Source organism: Oncorhynchus kisutch, linkage group LG3 (assembly GCF_002021735.2).
Source record: "Oncorhynchus kisutch isolate 150728-3 linkage group LG3, Okis_V2, whole genome shotgun sequence".
Lineage (NCBI taxonomy): Eukaryota > Metazoa > Chordata > Actinopteri > Salmoniformes > Salmonidae > Oncorhynchus > Oncorhynchus kisutch.
This window is the reverse complement of record NC_034176.2, coordinates 67860901-67875084: the sequence shown is the minus strand read 5'-3', so window position 1 is coordinate 67875084 and position 14184 is coordinate 67860901.

The window sequence follows — 14184 nt, the reverse complement described above, 5'->3', positions numbered from 1 at the left end:
CTCTCGGTCCCAGCTTTGATGCACCTGTACTGACCTCGCCTTCTGGATGATAGCGGGGTGAACAGGCAGTGGCTCGGGTGGTTGATGTCCTTGATGATCTTTATGGCCTTCCTGTAACATCGGGTGGTGTAGGTGTCCTGGAGGGCAGGTAGTTTGCCCCCGGTGATGCGTTGTGCAGACCTCACTACCCTCTGGAGAGCCTTACGGTTGTGGGCGGAGCAGTTGCCGTACCAGGCGGTGATACAGCCCGCCAGGATGCTCTCGATTGTACATCTGTAGAAGTTTGTGAGTGCTTTTGGTGACAAGCCGAATTTCTTCAGCCTCCTGAGGTTGAAGAGGCGCTGCTGCGCCTTCTTCACAATGCTGTCTGTGTGGGTGGACCAATTCAGTTTGTCTGTGATGTGTATGCCGAGGAACTTAAAACTTGCTACCCTCTCCACTACTGTTCCATCGATGTGGATAGGGGGGTGTTCCCTCTGCTGTTTTCTGAAGTCCTCAATCATCTCCTTAGTTTTGTTGACGTTGAGTGTGAGGTTGTTTTCCTGACACCACACTCCAAGGGCCCTCGCCTCCTCCCTGTAGGCCGTCTCGTCGTTGTTGGTAATCAAGCCTACCACTGTTGTGTCGTTCGCAAACTTGATGATTGAGTTGGAGGCGTGCGTGGCCACGCAGTCGTGGGTGAACAGGGAGTACAGGAGAGGGCTCAGAACGCACCCTTGTGGGGCCCCAGTGTTGAGGATCAGCGGGGTGGAGATGTTGTTGCCTACCCTCACCACCTGGGGGCGGCCCGTCAGGAAGTCCAGTACCCAGTTGCACAGGGCAGGGTCGAGACCCAGGGTCTCGAGCTTGATGACGAGCTTGGAGGGTGCTATGGTGTTAAATGCTGAGCTGTAGTCGATGAACAGCATTCTCACATAGGTATTCCTCTTGTCAAGATGGGTTAGGGCAGTGTGCAGTGTGGTTGAGATTGCATCGTCTGTGGACCTATTTGGGCGGTAAGCAAATTGGAGTGGGTCTAGGGTGTCAGGTAGGGTGGAGGTGATATGGTCCTTGACTAGTCTCTCAAAGCACTTCATGATGACGGAAGTGAGTGCTACGGGGCGGTAGTCGTTTAGCTCAGTTGGGAAGCGGGCAAAGCAGGCAAAAAAGTTATTTAGTCTGCCTGGGAGCAAGACATCCTGGTCCGTGACGGGGCTGGTTTTCATTTTGTAATCCGTGATTGACTGTAGACCCTGCCACATACCTCTTGTGTCTGAGCTGCTGAATTGAGATTCTACTTTGTCTCTATACTGACGCTTAGCTTGTCCACGGTTTCTGGTTTGGGAATGTTTTAATCGTTGCTATGGGAACGACATCTTCAACGCACGTTCTAATGAACTCGCACACCGAATCAGCGTATTCGTCAATGTTGTTGTCTGACGCAATACGAAACATATCCCAGTCCACGTGATGGAAGCAGTCTTGGAGTGTGGAATCAGATTGGTCGGACCAGCGTTGAACAGACCTCAGCGTGGGAGCTTCTTGTTGGTAGATCCCTTGGTAGATAATGCGGTCGACATTTGATTGTGAGGAATTCTAAATCAGGTGAATAGAAGGACTTGAGTTCCTGTATGCTTTTTTGACCACACCACGTCTCGTTAGCCATAAGGCATACGCCCCCGCCCCTCTTCTTACCAGAAAGATGTTTGTTTCTGTCGGCGCGATGCGTGGAGAAACCAGCTGGTTGCACCGACTCCGATAGCGTCTCTCCAGTGAGCCATGTTTCCGTGAAGCAAAGAACGTTAGTCTCTGATGTCCCTCTGGAATGCTACCCTTGCTCGGATTTCATCAACCTTGTTGTCAAGAGACTGGACATTGGCGAGAAGTATACTGGGGAGTGGTGCACGATGAGCCCGTCTCCGGAGTCTGACCAGAAGACCGCTACGTTTCCCTCTTTTACGAAGTCGTTTTTTGGGGTCGCCGGCTGGGATCCATTCCGTTGTCCTGGGTGAAAGGCAGAACACAGGATCCACTTCGCAGTTAACATGATTTTTGAATGATTACCCCATCACTGTACCCCACACATACAATTATCTGTAAGGTCCCTCAGTTGAGTAGTGAATTTCAAGCACAGATTCAAGCACAAAGACCAGGGAGGCTTCCCATGCCTCACAAAGAAGGGCACCTATAGGTAGATGGGTCAAAATAAAAAAGCAGAAATTGAATATCCCTTTGAGCTTGGTGAAGTTATCAATTAGACTTGGTGTATCAATACATCCAGTTACAACAAAGATGTTGTATTTATTTATTTCACCTTTATTTAACCAGGTAGGCCAGTTGAGAACAAGCTCTCATTTACAACTGCGACCTGGCCAAGATAGAGCAAAGCAGTGCGACACAAACAACAACACAGAGTTACACATGGAATAAACAAACATACAGTCAATAACACAATATAAAAGTCTATATACAGTGTGTGCAAATGAAGTAAGATTAGGGAGGTAAGGCAATAAATAGGCTGTGGTGGCGAAGTAATTACAATTTAGCAATTAAACACTGGCGTGATAGATGTGCAGAAGATGAATGTGCAAGTAGAGATACTGGGGTGCAAAGGAGCATACAGGTGACCTTCCTAACTCAGTTTCCAGAGAGGAAGGAAACCACTCAGGGATTTCACCATGAGGCCAATGGTGATTTTAAAACAGAGTTTAATGGCTGTGACAGGAGAAAACTGAGGATGGATCAACAACATTGTAGTTACTCCACAATACTAACCTACTGGAGTGAAAAGAAGGAAGCCTGTACAGAAAAATATTATAAAACATGCATCCTGTTTGCAATAAGGCAGCACATACACAAATCTAACACAACACATCACTGAGTACCACTCTTCATATTTTCAAGCATGGTGGTGGCTGCATCATGTTATGGATATCATCGTCATCAGCAAGGACTAGGAAGTTTATTTATGTATTGACTCAGGGGGTTGAATACTTATCTAATCAAGATATGTTAGTGTTTTATTTTTCATTCATCTTTAAAAAAATATATATATAAAAAAAATCTTCCACTTTGACTTTACAGAGTATTTTGTGTAAATTGTTGAAAAAACAACAACAATTAAATCCATTTTAATCCCAATTTGGAACACAACAAAATGTGGAAATAGTCAAGGGGTGTAAATACTTTCTGAAGGCACTGTATATACATGCATCCATGCAGATATAGGCAAGCAATCATGCACACGTGCACAAACAAACACGCACACACACATACACATACACACACACACACGCACACGCACACACACATACACACACACACATACACATACACATACACATACACACACACACACGCACACACACATACACACACACACACATACACATACACACACACACACACACATGCACATACATATACTGTATAAATCAATCCATGAAGGCTGAGCCTAGGATAAATACTTCTGCTGTAGCTCCCTGCACCATTAATATCACTTAGGCCTGTGTTTACAATCATCATAACCATTAACACCAAAATCAACTGAATCCATCTGTAACCATCAGCATCGTTAATAGTTGTTCCTTTGTTTAGTGTACTGTTGTGTATACAGGCCTGTAGAATGTAGCGCTGATGGTCCCAGGGTAGAGGCTTTCATCTAGGTATTTAATTAGGCTATTAAAAGTCAACACAGAGTAGACTGGCTTTAGGCTGAGAGGCTGTTGTTGTCAACAATTAATAACACTTTGTAAAGCCGTAAGAAAACCTCTGAGTTCTACTGATCCGTATGATAACAGTTTGGGAGGGAAGTGGTAAACACACACAGACACACAGGTATTAAAGAGTAGGAAGCATGAGTTTCTACACACCAAAGTAACAACACAGTTTGGTCAAATACTTAGTAACTTAGTTGTAGTCACAATCTATATAGTTACCTATAACTACAAACATAGTTATATTTGAGTGTTTTTAAATATTTCTTAGCTTTTTTCTGGATATTGTTGGAACTACCCACAATGCACTAATTCTCAAAGTCATATGGAGAACCGTTGCTACCTAGCTAATTCCAGCTGGCTAATGTTCACTACTTGCCATGCTAGCATGTAATTACATTCCAAACCAAGTGTTGACACTGGTGAGCTACAATGTACATCCACAAAGAAGAAACCATATACGTAAATGAATGCGGGAAAACTGCAACTCCTGTGCGTTTGGTAGTGGAAGTTGAGCGAGTGAGTGTTGTAGTAGTTTTCTGTTGTTTGTAACTAGTGCAGTAATACCCACATAGTGCAATAATACCCACAAGGAAGGGGTTACAACTTATTTGTGGCCCACTCATTTGTGACCCAAAAATGAGTAGCTTTGAAGTCAGGAATGGATTTTCCGGTTGAAGCGAGCAGATTGGAGAATGGGAACCATGCACACATCTACTGTATGCGATGCTCATTTCACCCTGGAGGACTTTCGATGGCTTAGTACAACCAGTGGAAGGCAGGTTTAGAAATGAGACTCTGACTGAAACCAGTTCATGCTGTGCCGAGCATGAATGTGAAGCCTGCAACCTCTATTTCCTACTGAGCTACTGGTACATTGCGAGTGTCAGCAGTGATGGCGATAAACCGGGTAAATTCAATATGTCAGTATATCACTATTGGATTAGCTAGCTGATGCTCCCTCTGAAGGCCTGTCCTTGGCTCTTCTATGACTTTGGTAGCTAACAAACAGTGTAGCTATTCCCTCCGCAAGGCAATCAAACAAGCTAAGCATCAGTGTGGACACAAAGTAGAGTCGCAATTCAACGGCTCAGACACATGAGGTATGTGGCAGGGTATACAGTCAGTCACGGATTACAAAAAGAAAACCAGCCCCGTCGCGGACCAGGATGTCTTGCTCCCAGATAGACTAAATAACTTCTTTGCTCGCTTTGAGGACAATACAGTGCCACTGACACGGCCCGCTACCAAAACCTGCGGACTCTCCTTCACTGCAGCCGACGTGAGTAAAACATTTAAACGTGTTAACCCTCGCAAGGCTGCCGGCCCAGACGGCATCCCCGGCCACATCCTCAGAGCATGCACAGACCAGCTGGCTGGTATGTTTACGGACATATTCAATCAATCCTTATCCCAGTCTGCTGTTCCCACATGCTTCAAGAGGGCCACCATTGTTCCTGTTCCCAAGAAAGCTAAGGTAACTGAGCTAAACGACTACCGCCCCGTAACACTCACTTCCGTCATCATGAAGTGCTTTGAGAGACTAGTCAAGGACCATATCACCTCCACCCTACCTGACACCCTAGACCCACTCCAATTTGCTTACCGCCCCAATAGGTCCACAGACGACGCAATCGCAACCACACTGCACACTGCCCTAACCCATCTGGACAAGAGGAATACCTATGTGAGAATGCTGTTCATCAACTACAGCTCATTTAAAACCATCGTACCATCCAAAGTTGTCATTAAGCTCGAGACCCTGGGTCTCGACCCCGCCCTGTGCAACTGGGTACTGGACTTCCTGACGGGCCGCCCCCAGGTGGTGAGGGTAGGTAACAACATCTCCACCCCGCTGACACTCAACACCGGGGCCCCACAAGTGTGCGTTCTGAGCCCTCTCCTGTACTCCCTGTTCACCCACGACTGCGTGGCCATGCACGCCTCCAACTCAATCATCAAGTTTGCGGACGACACTACAGTGGTGGGCTTGATTACCAACAACGACGAGACGGCCTACAGGAGGAGGTGAGGGCCCACGGAGTGTGGTGTCAGGAAAGTATAACCTCACACTCAACGTCAAAAAAACAAAGGAGATGATTGTGGACTTCAGGAAACAGCAGAGGGAGCACCCCCCCTATCCACATCGACAGGACAGTAGTGGAGAGGGTAGTAAGTTTTAAGTTCCTCGGCGTACACATCACGGACAAGCTGAATTGGTCCACCCACACAGACAGCGTTGTGAAAAAGGCGCAGCAGCCTCGGGAGGCTGAAGGAATTCGGCTTGTCACCAAAAGCACTCACAAACTTCTACAGATACACAATCGAGAGCATCCTGTCAGGCTGTATCACCGCCTGGTACGGCAACTGCTCTGCCCACACCCATAAGGCTCTCCAGAGGGTAGTGAGGTCTGCACAACGCATCACCGGGGGCAAACTACCTGCCCTCCAGGCGAGGTCAGTACAGGTGCATCAAAGCAGGGACCGAGAGACTGAAAAACAGCTTCTGTCTCAAGGCCATCAGACTGTTAAACAGCCACCACTACCATTGAGTGGCTGCTTCCAACATACTGACTCAACTCCAGCCACTTATAGGAAATTGATGGGAAGTGATGTAAAAAATGTATCACTAGCCACTTTAAACAATGCCACTTAATATAATGTTTACATACCCTACATTACTCATCTCATATGTATATGTATATACTGTACTTTATATCATCTACTGCATCTTGCCATCTTTATGTAATACATGTATCACTAGCCATTTTAAACTATGCCACTTTTATGTTTATATACCCTACATTACTCATCTCATATGTATATACTGTACTCAATACCATCTAATGCATCTTGCCTATGCCGTTCTGTACCATCACTCATTCATATATCTTTATGTACATATTCTTTATCCCTTTGCACTTGTGTGTTTAACGTAGTAGTTCTGGAATTGTTAGGTTAGATTACTCGTTGGTTATTACTGCATTGTCAGAACTAGAAGCACAAGCATTCCGCTACTGTCACGACTTCCGCCGAGGTTGGCTCTCCTGCCCGTTCAGGCGGTGCTCGGCGGTCGTCGTCACCGTCCTACTAGCCACTACCGATCCCTTTTCGTGTATCTGTTGGTTTTGTCTGATTGGTTTCACCTGTGTGTTGTTTAGTTAATTAGTGTCTGTATATAATGTAGGTTGTCCCACCCTTGTTTTGTGCGGGATTGTTTATTTTGTCATTCATTTTCGTCTGTCGTGGTTATCGTGTTTCTTATTCTCCGGTTAGTCTGTTATCCTGTTTTGGATCATTTCACCCTGTGTGTGTTTGGGTTGACCGTGTTTGTTTGTTCACCGGAGAATAAACTTTATTATCGCATTCTGCTCTCTGCGCCTGATTCCACCCACCTTGATTAGACGTGACAGAATCCCGCACCACCATGGAATCAGCAGGAGCAGCAGCGTCTCCTCTCCCATCGATGGAAGAGAGGGTCCTCCATCATACCAGCGTGCTTCACCGGATTGGTTCTGCTATGGACCAAATGATGGAGAGAATGGATCGATGGGAGAGGAGTGGCCTCCCCACCTCATCTTTAGCAACCCCTTCTCCAGCACCTCCTGTTTCTGTGACCACATCTGGCTCTGGGGCTCTTCGGCTGACACTCCCACGGGAGTTTGACGGATCGGCGGCTGGGTGCCAGGGTTTCCTCCTTCAGCTGGAACTATACCTGGCTACCGTGCGTCCTGCTCCCTCTGGAGAGGAGAGCGTGTGCGCCCTCGTCTCCTGTTTGACTGGGCGAGCCCTCGAGTGGGCCAACGCAGTGTGGAATGGTCCGGACTCGGCTAAGGATAATTACCCAGAGTTCACCCGCCGATTCCGAGCTGTTTTTGACCATCCACCCGAGGGTCGGGCGGCGGGTGAACGGCTGTTTCACCTGCGTCAGGAGATGAGGAGCGTACAGGATTTTGCCCTAGAGTTTAGGACTTTGGCAGCAGGAGCAGGATGGAACGACAGGGCCTTGATTGATCATTTTAGATGTAGTCTCAGTGAGGACGTCCGCAGGGAGCTGGCATGTCGGGACACCACATTCACACTGGATGGACTTATCGATCTGGCTATCCGTCTCGACAACCTGCTGGCTGCTCGCGGGCGTTCGGATCAGGTCCTGTCGTTTCCAATCCCCAGCCCCCCTGTTCCTATCCCTATGGAATTAGGAGGTACGGCTTCAAGGGGGACCGGAGGAGGAGTGTCCTCCTGCACCAGTTGTGGTCGACGAGGGCACACGTCCGACCGGTGCTGGAGGAACTCGTCTAGGAGTCGGGAGGACAGGCGGAACACTGCTCGATCACCCCAGGTGAGTAAGCATCAAACTCATTCAGAGCTTCCTGTCGGTCATGTGTTTGTATTGATTTCTTTCCCTGGTTTTTCCCCCTCTCTACAGCATAAGGCGCTAGTCGATTCAGGCGCAGCTGGGAATTTTATGGATCGTGGGCTTGCGTTAAGGCGTTAAGGCTAGGTGTTTGGGTTGACCGTGTTTGTTTGTTCACTGGAGAATAAACTTTATTATCGCATTCTGCTCTCTGCGCCTGATTCCACCCACCTTGATTAGACGTGACAGCTACACTCGCATTAACATCTGCTAACCACGTGTATGTGACAAATCAAATTTGATTTGACAATAGGTAAGTCTCCGCTCACTGTACTTTATATCTGCTGGATTTTTTTGTTGTGTTCTGTGTGTTCCTGCCTGTGCTAGACTAGTTGTTCCAAAGATATTTATAACTAACCCCATCTGTGGTTGTTCTCTGGCTTACTACTTAGCAATGCCAACCGTGGTGGTTGGTTAGCTAGGCTAGTTAGCTGGCTGGGCTAGCTAGCAGGCTAAAATAACTAACTTTAGCTGGTTGGCTTGCTGGCTAAGATAACTCGAAAAATCGAAAAGTGAGGTGTAACTTTGCATTGGGACTTTTGATGAGTATTCTGATGCAGATTCATATGCTACATGTGGTTACGTTTATGCTACCTTACCTTTAAGGCCCATCTCCACCAGCACTCTGAAAGAGCCATTCTAATCCATGTAATTACCCATCAGGATTTACACGGGTGACTAAATAATGCTCTTCAACAAACAAAGACACACTAATCACTGTGCAGCAACATACACACACACACACACACACACACACACACACACACACACACACACACACACACACACACACACACACACACACACACACACACACACACACACACACACACACACACACACACACACACACACACTTCAATAAACTCTCTCTTCACATACACAGGCACAACCATGGCCTACTGCATGGAGTGTGGTGAAGCCTCACTAGACCTGTCTCACACTAGTGCGCTCTCCGATCTCCCGCCAATTGAGAGTGCTTTGTTTCCATATTGAAAATGTTTTATGTTGGTTGTTAAATATTCCATTTAATATTACAATAATCGCCAGCGTTACACCATCGCATTAATATACCGTTTACTGCAAAATTGTAGACATTTTTGTTTCATGTTTGGTAGGCCTACAATATGTTGTTGCATTTAATTTATAATTTCCTCACCTCGGAGTGGGCTCAATGTTTATAGTGCACATGAACATTCACGATATACATTTTTTCATCAAATGTGTTTGTTTGCTCTGTCCTCAGTGTTAAATGTTCGGCACCAGTCAAAGTTAAATGTGTGCATTGGCACGTTAAAATAGTTACAGCAGAAATCCATCTAGCACATTGGGGGAGATGAAACAACGGAGCCCCATTGATTTTCAAAGAATGAAAGCGTAGCGGGCAGGGGACAGTTGGCCGGTAGCGTGAACAGGGCTGGACCAAAGTTGGGGAAAGCTGAAAGCATTTTTTAAACTTCTTTCTTCTCCATGTCAGTCAAACAGTGAAATCCAAGGCCCTACAAGCCCAACAACTGACTCAGTGAGGGTAGCTAGAGTAATTATTGTTCAGAACCTCACTGGTCAGTTACACACATTCTAGTTCGTGACATTGACTTGGATCATCGCTCCAGACTTTCTCCCAAACTTTTTAAACGAACGTAATGCACCTGCCAGGATTAGAGAGAGTGGGATAGGGGGAGGATTAGCGAGAGTGGGATAGGGGGAGGATTAGAGAGAGTGGGATAGGGGGAGGATTAGAGAGAGTGGGATAGGGGGAGGATTAGAGAGAGTGGGATAGGGGGAGGATTAGAGAGAGTGGGATAGGGGGAGGATTAGAGAGAGTGGGATAGGGGGAGGCTCCGAAAGAGTGGGATAGGGGGAGGATTAGAGAGAGTGGGATAGGGGGAGGATTAGAGAGAGTGGGATAGGGGAAGAATTAGAGAGAGTGGGATAGGGGGAGGATTAGAGAGAGTGGGATAGGGGGAGGATTAGAGAGAGTGGGATAGGCGGAGGATTAGAGAGAGAACCAATGGAGTAGAACTCTCTGACACGGACCAGAAAACTGATCCAGAAGGTGGGAGGGGGGAGAGAGGTGGGCGTGGTGGGAGAAGAAAGAGAGAGGGGTTGGAGACAAAGGAACAGAGGCAAAAAGGAACAGGCATTGGGAGAAGGTGAGACAGTGTTAGTGAGGGAGAGAGTTGGAGAGGCAGTGAGACAGAGTTAAGGGATAGAGGGAGAGGAAGGTGAAGGATAGGGAGAGAGGAGGATAATTGGCATGATAACTCAGAGGTAGTGTGGAGGAGAAAGAAAGTGGAGAGAAAGAGAGAGGCACAAGGGAAAGAGAAAAATATAGAGGAGTGAGGGGAAGGAGAGTGAGCACTGAGGAACAAGGCCAAAGAGAGGGGGAAGGGAGGAGAGGGAAATATGGCCAGGGAGTAGAAGAGGGAGGGAAGTGGTACTTGCTATGTCTGGACACATCTATTCTCATCAGAGGTGAAATCAGAGCCAGTCACACACACACACTCACATGCACACAGAAGTAAAAAAGTAATCATATGCACCCCCCCACCCCACACACACACATACACACACACAACTGATGTCGAGTGTTCACAGATGTATTACTGAGTCTTGACATAATAATCTTCTCTTTAAATGCACCACTACTCCCCTCCCAGACGCTACAGATCAGAAAAGGCAGCTCATACATTATCATTGACTGCCTTTCTCATTCTTTTCCCTCCCCTTTCACTCTCTTTCACTCCCCCTTCTCTTCTCTCTCTCTCTCTCCCTCACCCTCTAACTTTTCCCTCTCTCACATATTCTCTCCATTTCTATCTCGCTCTGTCTGCCTGTATCTCCTGCTTTTTCTCTCTCTCTCTCCCTCCCTCAACCCCCCACTTTCTGTCTGTCTCCCTCCATCATCTCTCTGGCTGGAGTGTTCTGTGTGCGAGAGCCTCATTATGTCCGGTGTAGAGGTGCCATCTCAAGTGGACAAAGAGTCTGGGTCTGGGTCTGGGTCTCTAAGCCTTGACCAGCCATCTGTTAAAACTTGCCTGGGCGAGAAGGGAGTATGTGTTTGACTGTGTGTGTTTGAGATTGATGCCACTTGATCAAAGAGCCAGTGCCCAGATATGGGGGGGGGGGGGGGGGGTTGGGTAACCGTGGCAGCAGAGTGTTGGAAGGGCTAATGGGAGAAGGACTGCAGCCAAGCTTTCATTCCACTAGAAAGCTCTAACCAAGTGATCCAACCCAACCTCCCATTCACTCTACAGTCCACACTACAGTACCTCCAGTACAGCCCACTACACTGTACACTCAAACCTGCACTGCATATCAACTGATGTCCTGTAGGGCTGTTTATGATGGAGTTTAACCCTCCATACTCCAGCACTTACTACACTGTCATTAATAAGACAATGGCCCTTCTTGAATACATCCTACGTGCATCATTCCTTCCCCCTTCCTTTGACTGATCACTGATCTGACAAGACTGGGTCTGTAAAACCTGTAATGGAACTCTGCCTTTCACCCATCCAATTGTGTTAGATCAGTGATTACTTCAAGGAAGATAAACAGAGTTACAGAGTATAGCATATGGACAAACCCCACTGCAGCACAGCAGGACTGACATCTGAAGTTATGCTACAAACACATGACATGTATATATGGTTATATACTGAATAGATGGATGCATGTTAATGTTCAAGGTGATATTGATCAGAGTCCTGCAGGCATTGTGGTGATGCACCCTGGGATATGGGACAGTCAGACTGTCCAACAACACTTTCCGAACTTGTGATGTGCTGAACAAAGAGAGCAGGCCCAGCCAAGCTCCAGCCGAGCCAGGCCCGGCTAGGTTCCTCAGTGGAGAATAATTTAAAGAAAAGTGTTTCATGTGATGACAAGTTAGCTAGGGGGAGGCAGGCAGATTAAACTATGTTTTGGGGTGGAGAGATGGAGAGATTTCTTAATTTAAAAAAATGGGATTTGTGTGTATTGTTTTGTATTGCTAGGTATTACTGCACTGTTGGAGTTAAAAACACACATCTACAAATATGTGTATGCGACCAATACAATTTGATTTGACTTGATTTGAGAGAATGAAAGGCAGTTAACTTTGCATTAGCACCTTCTTGGTCGCGAAAGAGGGCTGGCTGGGTCTAATGAGACAGAGGCAGTGGAGAGTGCAGCGGAGAACGCTTTAGAACAGAGTAGCATTCACTGACACCCCCATTTATCATCCTCCGCAGCCCTGTCTCTCTCTCTGTCACGCCAGAGCCTGGTAGGCTCTCCCTCCCCTCCCGGCCGGGACGATAACACTCTAACCAGACGTCTCTAACAACCAGCGCCACGGCCACAGAGCCAGATGAAAATCAGAATGGAGGGAGAGAGGAGAGGAAGAGGGGAACAGAGAAAGAGACACTATGTGGGAGAAAGGGAAAACAATATACAGCCAAATTGAATATATATTTAATGGGTTTCATCTGCACACACAGAAAACTAGAGGCCAAATGCAATTAGTGAGTTGTTTTTCAGTGTAAGGGATATGTCCCTACACAGTGGCTCAGAGGGAATCACACACTGAGGAACTCACACACAGATGCACACATACACAGAGGCACACATACACACGCAGACACACACGCAAACGCACACATACACTGATCCACTGAGACAGCAGCTCTGAAAGAGAAGAATCTCTCTAATCCTCGTAGCAGAAGTGATTTTCTGATTCTGCCGGCTCATCTCTCCTTTCCCACTCTCTTTTTCACTCTCTCTGTGCAGAAGAAGAGAAGGATGATTAGCTGGGGAGAAGTGCGGCCCACTAATATAATAAGCAGGAAAATGTTTTTTCTAAGTGGGAGGAAGATATTAGGTGCCTTGTAAGTCCAATTTGCGCCCACCATCACAAACGAATGATTATCTCTCTCTATGCAAAATAAATCAAAGCACTGATTATATGGAAGAGGCTCTCGGTCTCCGAACAATGTTGGAAATGAACATGCTTATAGATGGAGGGTTTTGTGTGTTCTGAAGAGCATACTTGTAAAAGCACACAGAAAGGACATGGAAACTACATATATTTGTGTTTGAATTGCACATTTTTGGTCATTATTTTTGCCATTATTTAATCAAGTTTGTCCCAAGTGTTTCTGCTTGTGTTGGCTGCGTGTTCTGTGCATGACTCATACGGTTAGTTGCTCTGGATAAGAATGCCTGCAGAGTAACTGACCAGGAATGTAATGTGAATGATATCCAGGTCTATGTTGACCTGACAGTGCAACTACGGCAATAAAACACACATGGTCCTTTACCACACACACACACACACACACACACACACATACACACACACACACACACACACACACACACACACACACACACACACACACACACACACACACACACACACACACACACACACACACACACACACACACAAGGTGAAATCATCTCAAACCAGTGTCACTCTTTTTCATTGATGGATAACCTTTCGCAAAATAGCATTCATTCTCTCGTTCTCTCTCTCTCTCCCTTTTTGTCTGATCATCAAGTTGAAGGTTGCTCAGTTACAGCTTCCCACTGTCAAAGCTTTTCCACCTGCCTGGTTTAATAGTTTTACACCGTCATCCTCTCTGACGCGTCTCTATTCTCGCCACAACCTAACGATCCACTCCTTCTCTCCCTGCTGTAAGTGATCTCAGCACTGTCAAGGTCAGCTGCAGTGTGTCCACACTACGCATGAGGAGCCTTTACCAGAACTCACTGTAAAGGAGGATGAATATAGCAAAACTATCTCATAGTTTCCCTTCAATATTTGACGTATTATTGGATGACCATCTATTTTTGACACATTATTTCCATGTGGTTACATGGAAACAGAAATAACTCAAAGGGTTTCGTTTAGGTTTTCATTCTGAGTGGTTAAGGTTAGGGCTATGGTTTGGTGAAGGCTTAAAACAAAATAATTAAAAACAATGCACTATTACTATCAGGTATCATCAGTATTCACAGTATTCTTGAGGCTTGCTAGAGCATTGTGAACTGCCATAGCGTGGTGGTCTAAACAGTGTGTTCTGGCGC